Genomic DNA, 12,758 nt, shown 5'->3' with positions numbered 1-12,758 from the left:
TTGATTACTCGATGTCGGTCGAGAAGCAGCTTGCACTGTCCCTTGCCCGGGGGCAGGTGTTACACTCTCGACATCATCAACTACAGGTCTACCGAAATCCATTTACTATATGAAAACACATTTCAAATGTCAAAAGTCATCACACCATCACAGTATATAATTATGGCATGTATAGCTAAATTCACACACGCTACGTTAGTTTTAGAACTGACTAAATCGTAGCTTTGATACCAACAAAATGTAACACCCTAACCCACATCCGTCGTTGGAATAGGGTTACGGAGAATTACCGATCAAAATATAACTCAAATCAAATTCGATTATAAAATATCTAATAAAAATTTGTAAAACATAATTATCATTTTTCGATTCAATATTTCAAATAATCCCAGAGTTTTATATACAACAACGCCATAAGAACATACGGATATTTTTAACATTAATTTCTAACCAAGAACATATATTGATTTACAAACTTATCAAATATGTACATCCTAACTTTTATGATTTTTAAATAATGCTAATGAAAAATATATCTTAAAACCATGTAAATGTCATGTGCATATCTTATGCAACCAAATACACATCATTTCAAAAAATAAAATAAAATATTGCATGTCAACATTTGTTCGCCAATTTACAACATTTACAAATCATGAATACATATTTGGAATACAACCTCCAGCTCAATCATTTGTGCTACTCAAATAAACCAACCAAAGTGTTACATTAATGCACCATTTAAGTCCATTACATAAACATATCCATCTTTCCTCAATTCGGTCAACATAATTACTCCTTACCAAATTACAAATTTAAAAACAGCATAATATTTATATTTGCTTTGTGGAATCACGCACATGCATACTTCAAACCACATCATTTACCCAAAATGTATTAACAGGGAAAAAAACCATATCACAGACAAGTCAATTCATTATATGCACAAATAGATACATAAACATATGCCTAATATCAAGTTTGTTATAACCATCTCATTCATTCTTGTCTTCTAACCGATCATGCATATACATTATCTGTATGTTTATAAAATAGTTTACATTACAAATCCTATTTCATAACGATAAGTCATTAACCACATATGGACCCGTTTAAAACATGAATCTTATATACCATATAATAACGTATCAAAACATTTTTATTTCATATGCAAAAATTACTAATTAATTTAAAAGCTATACTACATAATTATACTTTTTCTTTTAAACACATCAACCGAATGATCATATACTTTAACTTAACAAAATCATAACTAAAAATATCGAGTATACCTGTGTTTATATTAAGGTCAATTTATTCATACCATAACCAAGTCATTACTCCACTTTAATGCACAACAAGGCATATTTCATAAATAGTATTCACCCATTTAACAAATCCATAATTCACATGAATTTTCGCTCAAACATGACCATATCCGAAGCATGTTCATGAGTATCCAAATTCATTACCTTTCAAGTATATAATTCCTAACACAATATCATGCATTCTTGGCACACAATATTTTAACTAAAACGTACATAAACCACAAGCAATATAAGCAACTTAAAACATAAAGAATAAGCCATTTTTGCATGGCTTTATACACAACCAAAATTTATCATTCAAAACACACTTCAGCCTATACATGCCAAAATTCGAATTTAACTTATAGAGGTACCAAAAAGTAGATAGTGTGATAAGCTGTAACACCCCAAACCCGGCCTGGATGTTATGACCGGATCTGATACGCCACATTGATGCGTTCAAAACACTTAGTTTGGAAAAGCTGAGTTGGTGTTGTAAAAGACACTTTTAAAGGTAAGTTAAAGTGAATGGAAGCTGCGCACCAGGTAGGAAACCAGGAAGAAGAGGAGGTGAGTCCGTCGGACTGCTTAAGTACCAATCTCTCTTCGGATCCAATCCTAGACATGCACACCGCCATTGCCACACTCTAACATCTCGTATAATTTTGAGAAAACCGTTGATTATGACCAGCTTAAGAAAATGATTCAGGTTGCAAATCGTTTGCTTAAAATATTTATTTTTCTTGGGAAAACATTTATTTTGCGGAAAATTTGCGCGTCATCGTGATCTTTTTTTTTAAAAACAAGTAGATTTTATAAAACGAACCCTAGTGCTAGCCAGTTTAATAATCCCCAAAATATAAGTAATTAAAAAGAGCGACCTTATTACAACTTTAAGCATAATAAAAATAATCCAAAATAAATGCTAAACTTATTTAAAATCGGCAATCAATCTTCATGGCCACTCAATCACCTTGACTCCAAGTCCACCAATTCTAGGGCTCACCGCAAGGATGGAAGAGGAAGGGGGTGAGTTTGGGAAAACTCGGTGTATACTGAAACCCATCCAAAGCCCAATTCAACTCGAGCCCATTGGGCTGAGCCCTATTCAGATAACAAGACACAGTGAGGTGAAGCCCTTTTGAATCAAGATAGCAAGGCCTTAGCCCTTTTTACATAACAGTGTGGCCCATAGGCCCGATTCAATAGCATGAGTAACAACAAGAATAATGAATGCAAGCCCATCCGGGAGACTACTCAACCCACCAACCGCTACACCGCCTGCACCAACCCTACACACCATGTGGGGAATATCTCAACCCACCCAAATTTCACACACAGCTAAAAGAACGCACTCAAATTCAGTCGATTGAGGCAAAGCCTCCAAGACGTGGATGAACCACTTTCAAGACTTCCTCCATTAATACCCCAATCCCATGCAACAGATATTAATAAATGCATATCATGCAAAATACAGTAGTAATCAATCATGCGTTCACCAATTTAAAACCCTAGGGTAGATCAAGAATTTTGCTCTTTAGGGTAATTTCGGTAATTTTGCTCTTTAGGGTAATTTCGTGATCTACGCTCATGCACAAGCTAATTCAGTAATTTTATCGGTTTTAGGCAATTTGATTCCACCATCTACCTAACAGCTAATTTGCCCATCTCTTACCCATATTGGTCTCAGAAGCCCATTGGGCCCGATTTTGGCCCATCGAGCCCTTTTTCCTAAAATACACTAAAATGTCACGCGAACATGCTTACCACCTTGCGGTGCCAGATCTAACAATTATTCTATGACTTGAGAGCATTCGCATACCCACATGACCATGAAATGCCGAATTTGGCATTTCGGCTTTTGCCAATTGAACTAAAGAAGGGTGTTCTAATACACACCGATTTGCGACGATCGCCATCGAGATCTCTTCCGATATCCTACAATTGATTAGCACACCGCTTATTTACAAACCATAATCACTAAACTCCAAAACTTAACTCACCCATGATCGAACCATGTCCCTACAAGCCTTTGAAATCTTACCTTTTGCCAAAATCGATAGCTAGCTCGAATCCGATTGCTCCAATGATTCACGCTTTCAATCCAACACTTAAGAAGACACTAATCATTGATGAAAACGTCGCTTAAAACCTTTAGAGCCACATGCCCAATTCGACACCTCTCTATATTTTAGGGACTTGGCTTTTCCTAACTTTGTAAAATATAACCAGATCCGAGATGATGAACACTTACCCTTACTCCTTTTTGATCTCCACGCAATCTGTGCAGATTTATCTTTCAAACGATGGTAAAACTCGACTCCGGAGTTCGAAGTTTCGCTATAAGCCCCAATTCTATGGTTTTTCAGCTTTTGTGTGATGAAGGAGATGATAATGCGGGCTACAACCTTGAAGTAGAATTGCGGTCAGAATCCGAGATTAAGAAAAGATAATTTGTAAATTAATAAAAGCAAAAGAATATAGGAGAACCTGGCTTTGAAGAAATCGGCACAAGCAGTGATCACAGGATTTCGGCTTTTATGGATTCGGCAAAAGTGTTGATGAATAGTAGGTATGATGAATAGTTTGAAGAAGAAAAAATAGAAGAAGAAGAGTAGGAGAGGTGGTAGTTTCGGCTAGAGAGGAAAAAGAGAGAAAAGAACAATCCGAAGGTGTAAAAGCAGAAGAAAATAGCACCAACAATACCCTAAGTGCCAAAATACTACCCTCATAATCCCCCTGCCGATTTTCCCTCTTCAATTCCCCCCATTCGGCTAACTCCTAGCCTCACCCCAATCCCTTAAATCTCTCCCCTTATCACTCCTTAATCCAAGCAGTTAAACTGATCCAACTTTCCTCTAGCAGAATCCACCTGAACTCCAACACTTACCCCTCCTGCACTAAAAAATAAATGCATCTATTTGCCAACAAAGGAATCGAACCTGTGTCTTCCCCAACACTTACACGCCACCTTCATAGCTCCCTAGTGGCGTCACTTAGCCACTTTACCAAAGGCTCATTTGTGATGCAATTTACCCATCACTCCACTTAAGGCCACTTAGCCAGAACCCCTAACTCCTAAGTCTAAAATTCCAAAAATTCCACTGGGTTTTGGCCAACTCATGGGCCTTCTATAAGCCCATTTACCTACTCAAAATACTAATTCCACATCCAAATACAAAATTTTAAAAATCTTTACAAAATATTGAAAATTGCGAATAAACCCGAAAATCAGGATGTTACAACTCTACCCTCCTTAAAGAAATTTCGACCTCAAAATTTTACCTTATCAGAACAGTTGAGGGTACTGTTGATGCATCGCCTCCTCAGTCTCCTAAGTAGCTTCTTCCTTGCCATGGTTTCTCCAAAGTACTTTCACTAGTGGAACTGATTTCCTTCTCAACATCTTGACGTCACGATCAAGTATTTGCACAGGTTCCTCTTCGAAAGTTAAATCTGACTATACCTCAATTTCCGCAACTAGTATGATATGAGTTGGGTCAGATCGATACCGCCTCAGCATGGATACATGGAAAACGTGGTGGATACGATGCAGTTCTGGTGGTAACTCTAGCTGATAAGCCACAGGTCCAACCCGCTTAACAATCCGGTAAGGCCCAATAAACCGTGGGCTCAACTTACCCTTCTTACCAAATCTCAAAATTTTCTTCCAAGGGGAAACCTTCAAGAAGACCATATCCCCCACAGTGAACTCAATCTCTTTGCGCATCAAATTCGCATACGACTTCTGTCTATCGGATGCCTCCTTTAACCGACCCCTTATCAGCTTAACCTTGCTTTCAGTGTCTGCCACCAATTCCGGTCCAAGCACTCGTCGTTCACCCAACTCTGTCCAACACGTCGGCGTACGACATCTTCGCCCATAAAGCGCTTCATATGGTGCCATCTGAATACTTGCTTGATAGCTGTTATTGTACGCAAACTCCGCCAATGGTAAGTAGTCCTCCCAACTTCCACGACAATCGATGATACAACCTCTCAACATATCCTCCAGAACCTGAATAACCCTTTCTCGATTGTCCATCATGCGTGGGTGAAAAGATGCTAAAATCCAATCGTGTTCCCAACGCCTCTTGCAACTTCTACCAAAACCGAGACGTAAACCTAGGGTATCGATCAGAAATTATTGACACTGGCACACCATGCAATCGCACTACCTCCGCCACGTATAACTTGGCCAACTTTTACAGTGAGTAGTCGGTACGAACAGGTATGAAATGAGCAGATTTTGTTAACCTATCCACAACTACCCACACCGCATCTTTCTTGGTGGGTGTCAAAGGTAACCCACTCACAAAGTCCATTGTTACTCTTTCCCACTTCCATAGTGGAATTTTCACTGGTTGTAGTAATCCCGACGGCAGTTGGTGCTCAGCCTTAACCTGCTGGCACGTCAGACATTTCCCCACAAATTCAGTCACCTCTTGCTTTAATCCGGGCCACCAGTACACCTCTCGCAAGTCTCGGTATAACTTATTCCCTCCAGGATGCATGGCACAGAGTCCACCATGAGCCTCTTTTAGAATTAACTGCCTCAATTCAGGGTCCTTTGGAATACAAACCCTTCCACGAAAACACAGAACTCCTTCACTGTTCAACCCAAAATCCTTGTTCTCACCACTCTTAATTTGCTGGAACCGAAGAGCTAATGAATCGTCCTTCAACTGTTTTTCCTTAATCTGCTCAGTCCAAGTAGGCCTTATTTGCAGTTCTGCCAACAAGCTTCCATCATCGTATAGACTTAATCGTGCGAACAAGGCTCTCAAATCCGTAACAACCCTTCGACTCAATGCATCCGCCACCACATTAGCCTTTCCTGGTGTAACACCCCAAACCCGAGACCATTGCCGGTGTCGGACCCGAGGGGTTAACAAGCCAAGTTCACATGTTTTTGCCCACCAATTTGACATTTCCAGTCAGGCTGGAAAACTGCGTCACTGTCGCCTTAAAAATCATATCTCGAGTTTCAAAACTCGGAAACTGGTTTTGTAAATTTTCCCTCAATTTAGACTCATATATCCATCCATGGATTTATTTCTAGGATTTTTGGTCGGGCCAATTGGTACAGTTTATTAGTTAAAGTTACCCATGTTACAGGGATCGACTGCTCTGACCTTCGCGCGGTATAACTTGAATATCTCTCTGTATAGGGATTTAATGCTGGTTTCGTTTGTTTCTAATGAAACTAGACTCAAAATTGAATCCGTACATATAAGGTATGTCTCCTAATTCTTTTTGGATAATTTATAGTGAATTTTTAAAGTTGCGACAGGGAACCCAGAAACCATTCTGGCCCTGTCTCACAATAGCTTTAATAACTCTTAACCTGTAACTCTTATGACCATTTCGTTTCTTCCATATGAAAATAGACTCATCAAGGTTCATTTACATAGCTTATTCACTATTTAATTCCATTCCTATGAATTTTGGTGATTTTTCACATTCACGCCACTGCAGCTGGCAGCATCTGTTTTAAGGTAGGACTTACCTATTTGGTAGTCTCCATGATTCAACTAGTCTTGCCATACATAGGTTCATATATGATCATTTTAACCATGCCAATGGCTGATCATATGACCAACATTCCCATTTCCAAGCCATAGCCACATCATGACACCAAATATATACATACAACCCACAATTAGTCTAAGTTCATGCTCCCTTTTGAGCCATTTTCGCATGGCCGTACATACTTACATTACAACGTATTTAACAAACAAGAGGTAGTCCTATACATGCCATCTCAAGTTCAATCAAAAAATTTATACCAAAATGGAGGCTTGATAGTGTGGATGACTTCGACTTCAACGATCCCAAATCCGATTGCTTGAGCGAAATCTAGAAAACTAAGAGCCAAAGCAGCGGGTAAGCATTTTATGCTTAGTAAGTCTCAAGGAATATAATTAACTCTAATTACAGCAATACATTCACATAGCCAAATGCATCATTTCATTAATACACATTCTTACTTCATACTTCATCATTATATAAGTTCGCAAAGCATCAATCAATTCAATAACTGAAATTCATTAGTCGATTGAGCGAATGTTGCTCAAACACGTCGACTTTCCAATGCACATATAACGTACCTTATCCTTTGGGCTTTCCGAGTGTACTAATTGAATTCATTTCAGCAACCAACACTCACCTCCAGCCCAAGATTCTTGAATATAACCGGATATAATCACGTGCACAAATGCCTTGGTCTTAGCCCGGATAGAATAACTTCATACGAATGCCTTGGCCTTAGCCCGATATAGCCACTAGCACAATTGCCTTGGTCTTAACCGGATATAATTTCCAGCATAATTGTCTTGGCTTAGCCCGGATATCATTCAATTTCTCATGCACACATACATCAATAATCATTGGACATACATATTTCATTTTCGTTACTAAGGCTCAAACACAATTATAATCATTAGCATATTCGCCGGGACTTAGCCGGGTGGAATTCAAATACTCATACACACATAATCAATAATCATACACAACCATATTTCATCTCACATAATTCAAGTAAGGTCACTTCTTGAGGACTTACCTCGGATGTTGTCGAACGGCTTTTTCGGCTATTCGATCACCTTTTCCTTCCCCTTGTCCAATTGTGGCCCTCTTAGCTCTTGAGCTAATTCAACAAATTCAATTTATTAAAACCTCATTGTGCTTGCTTATGGCCGAATATGACAAGGATTTTAAATGGTCATATGGCCACTCTTTAACTTGAATACACAATGGTCATGCACATTTTATACTACATCAAGCAATTCAATACAATTTATTTGAGCATCAAGGAAATGCTAAGGCCTTCAATAGGCTACCCAAGGCGAATATTCATGTACATGTTGAGGTCAATTTTGCACTTAATACCTCACAAAAACAGCATGCAATTTACTAATTAATGCTTTGCACATTGTATTTAAAACTTATAATATAGCATCAAGCACCTACATGTGTGCTAGGCGAATTGTGCTTGCAATTTCACAAGCATTCTTCCACATCTTCTTCTTTAAACCAATATATTCATCACTTAGTTCATAACCAAAACATAATGTGCAATCATATATATGCATATATGAGCATGGCGAATTTTCAAGGTGTCCATAGCCATCCAAAACACAAATTTTAACTAACATGCAAGAAGCATGAATCATGCTCAAGAATGCATCATGGCGAATATGACAATCATGTTCCTTTTCAACTTCAATCATGATAAAACAAAGAGAAAACTCAAAATCTTACTCATGAGTAGAAAATCCATCATTGCATGCATCATCATCAAGCTTCACACTTAGCATGCAATGGCTTTATCACCATAACAACTTTGCCCAAATACCATTTCCATGGCATAACAAAGATTTGAGCCATGGCTAACATGCACATCAAGTTAGCAACCAAGTCATGCATGAAACTCCTAACACAACCTCATACATACCTTAATCTTGATGTAAACTTAGCCAAATCTCCTTCTAGGTCTCTTCCAACCCAAGCATGAAGCAAAAATCCTCCCCCTTTTCCCTAGTAATTTCGGCCAAGAAGATGAGAAAGGATGAACAAATTTTTCTTTTCTTTCCTTAGTACATTCGGCCAAGCCTATGGAGAAGGATGAACATTTTTTTTTCTTTTTTTTTTTTCATACTCTTATTTTATTATTTCAAACATGCACCACTAGCAAAACATGTTTAAGACATGTTTTCTTTTGCCCATATTCATCACCATGGCCGGCCACTATAGTCAAATTTGGGGAATTTGACATGCAAGGACAACATTTCCTAGTGTGCATCAATAGGCCACTTCCACATTTGCCTATCTCAAATTCTAAATTTTCTCACACAAGTCCTTTCTAGTGAAATTCACCTTTATAACACTAAATCAATCATCAAAAAATGTCATACATGAATACTCACATATTATAGGCATCAAAATAAATTTTAAATTATTGTTATGCCTCGGTTTTGTGGTCCCAAACCACATTCGGCTAGGGTCTATTTGGGCTGTCACAACTCCCCCCTCTTAAGGAATTTTCGTCCCGAAAATCTTACCGTAAATAGGTTCGGATATCGCTCTCTCATAGAGTTCTCGGTCTCCCAAGTAGCTTCTTCTATCCCGTGCTTGAGCCATAACACTTTCACTAGCGGAACCCGCTTGTTTCGCAACTCTTTCACTTCTCGTGATAGGATACGAATCGGTTCTTCTTCATAACTCATATTAGCTTGAATTTCAATTCCTGATGGACTAATCACGTGCGATGGATTGGATCTATAACGTCGAAGCATCGAAACGTGGAAGACATCGTGAACCTTTTTGAGTTCAGGGGGCAAAATCAAACGATATGCCACTGGACCGACTCGCTCTGATATCTCATATGGCCCAATGAACCTCAGGCTCAACTTGCCCTTACGGCCGAACCTGAGTATCTTTTTCCAAGGCGATACCTTGAGAAACACTTTATCACCCACCTGATACTCGATATCCTTACGCTTCATATCCGCGTACGACTTCTGACGATCGAAGGCTATCTTCAAACTTTCACGGATTACTTTCACTTTCATTCAGCATCCCTAATCAAATCCACCGAAAATCTTGCTTTCACTAAGCTCGGTCCAAAACAATGGTGTACGGCATTTACGCCCGTACAAAGCCTCGTAGGGTGCCATCTTAATACTCGATTGAAAGTTGTTGTTGTGGCGAATTCAATCAACGGCAAATACCGCTCCCATGAACCACTAAACTCGAGGACGCAACATCTTAACATATCCTCGAGTATCCGAATTATCCGCCGGATTGACCATCGGTTTGGGGTGAAAGGCGGTCTTGAAATGCAACTTGGTACCCAAAGCTTCTTGCAACTTTTTCCAAAATCGCGAGGTAAATCTCGGATCTCTATCCGACCACGATGGAAATAGGCACCCGTGTAATCTCACGATCCGAGAAACGTACAATTCCGCTAATTTGTCCATTGAAAATCCGTACGTGCGGGGACAAAGTGGGCCGACTTAGTCAATCGATCTACCACGACCCAAACCGCATCCTTCTTACTTGCGACAATGGCGGTCCGGATACAAAGTCCATTGTGACTCGATCCCATTTCCACTCGGGTATCGTGATTGGTGAAGTAATCTCAAGGCACCGATGTTCCGCTTTCACTTGTTGACATATTAAACATCTCAAACAAAGTCGGAGATGTCTCGCTTCATACCATGCCACCAAAATCGACGTTTCAAATCATTGTACATCTTCGTACTCCCGGGTGGATTGCCATTCGGCTACAATGGGCTTCATTCGAATTATCGAAATGAGTTCGAATTCTTTGGGACACAGATGACTTTTGAACCTCAAACAATCGTCATCGTCGATTTGAAACTCCGAGTCCTTGTTCGAACACACGCAGCCCGTTTTGCAACCAACTCGTCATCGACTTTCGAGCTTCTCGAATTTGGTGTGTCAATAATGGTTTGGCTTTCAATTCAGCCACTAACACACCGTCGGATCGGATAGACAAGTGCACATTCATCGCTCGTAAAGTGAATAACGATTTACGACTCAAGGCATCCGCAACCACATTCGCCTTTCCGGGTGATAGTCAATGATCAGCTCATAATCCTTTAACAGCTCGAGCCAACGTCTTTGTCGCAGATTTAAGTCTCTTTGGGTCATCAAATACTTGAGACTTTTGTGATCCGAGTATACATGGCACCTTTCACCAAATAAGTAATGTCGCCAAATCTTTAAAGGCGAATACGATGGCGGCCAATTCGAGATCATGAGTCGGATAATTTTTCTCATGTGGCTTTAATTGCCTCGACGCGCAGGCCACAACTCGACCTTCTTGCATTAATACGCAACCTAACCCAAGTAGAGAGCGTCGCTATAGATGACAAACTCCTTGCCGGACTCGGGTTGCACTAGAATTGGGGCTTCATCAAATAAGTTTTCAGTTGATCGAAGCTTTTTGGCATTTCTCCGTCCATTCAAACTTAACATCCTTTTGGAGTAGCCGTCATCGGCGTGGCTATCGTTGAGAAGCCTTTACAAATCGTCGGTAATAAGCCCCCAAAAGCTTGAACCTCAAGAATATTTCTGAGGCTTCCAATTTAGTATGGCTGAAATTTTATTCGGTCGACTCGAATACCCGATCTGATACCACATGACCCAAGAAGCTAACCTCTCTTAACGAACTCACACTTGCTGAACTTAGCATATAATTGCTTGTCCCGTAAAATTTGCAGCACTAACCGCAAGTGTTCAAAGCATGTTCGGTCTCATTTCTTGAATAGACCAAGATGTCATCAATGAACACGACTACTTAATCGATCCAAATATGGTCTAAAGATTCGATTCATTAAATCCATAAATACCGCAGGGGCATTAGTGAGCCCAAACGGCATCACCAGAACTCATAGTGACCATATCTCGCTTCAAGGCGGTCTTGGGCACGTCAATCTCGGATTCGCAATTGATAGTAGCCCGATCTCAAATCTATTTTCGAGAACACCGAGGCTCCCTTCATTTGATCGAACAAGTCATCAATACGTGGCAACGGATATTTGTTCTTTATCGTCGCTTTGTTAAGCTGACGATAGTCGATGCACAGTCGCATGGTTCCATCCTTCTTCTTCACGAACAACACCGGCGCACCCCAAGGTGAAAAACTCGGGCGAGCAAAACCTCTATCCACCAATTCTTGCAACCGAGCTTTCAACTCCTTCAATTCCGTTGGTGCCATACGATACGGAGCTATCGAAATTGGAGTGGTACCGGTACCAATTCGATGCCAAATTCTATTTCCGAGCAGTGGTAAACCCGCAATTCTTGGGAAAACATCCGGTATTCACAAACCACGGGCACAGATTCCGGTTTCTTCTCGATTCCTTGTCATCGATGCGTCGCAAGGTACGCTTCGCACCCTTTTCTTACATATTTACGGGCCAACATCGGCGATATTACGGTGGCAACCCTTTAAGTCCGTGGACTCAACCCGAATTATTTCATTATTCGCGCACCTCAAATCGATAGTCTTGCTCTTGCAATTTACAACCGCGATCGTGCATGGTCAACCAATCCAAACCAAGAATAACATCGAACTCATCGAATGGCAAAAGCATTAAGTCCGCGGAAAACAAGAACCTCGGAACACTAGGGGACTTTTCTTGCACACTTTGTTAACAAGCACGTAATGACCCAAGGGTTTGACACCGAATTACAAACTCGATGAGACTCAATGGGCAAAGTCTTCTTTGGATACTAAGGTTTCACATATATATGAATGAGTAGAACCGGGGTCAATCAAAGCAATTACATTTGTATTGAAAAGAGTGAAAGTACCGTAATAACATCCGGAGAGGCAAGATCCTCGCGTGCGCGTATGGCATAAGTCCTAGCAGAGCACGAGCCTCGGATCTGATGGTAGCATCTCTAGATCCTCTCGAC

The sequence above is a fragment of the Gossypium arboreum genome, chromosome 4, assembly GCF_025698485.1.
Source record: "Gossypium arboreum isolate Shixiya-1 chromosome 4, ASM2569848v2, whole genome shotgun sequence".
Taxonomy (NCBI): Eukaryota; Viridiplantae; Streptophyta; class Magnoliopsida; order Malvales; family Malvaceae; genus Gossypium; species Gossypium arboreum.
The sequence above is the reverse complement of the archived record's forward strand: the minus strand, read 5'-3'. Positions refer to the sequence as shown.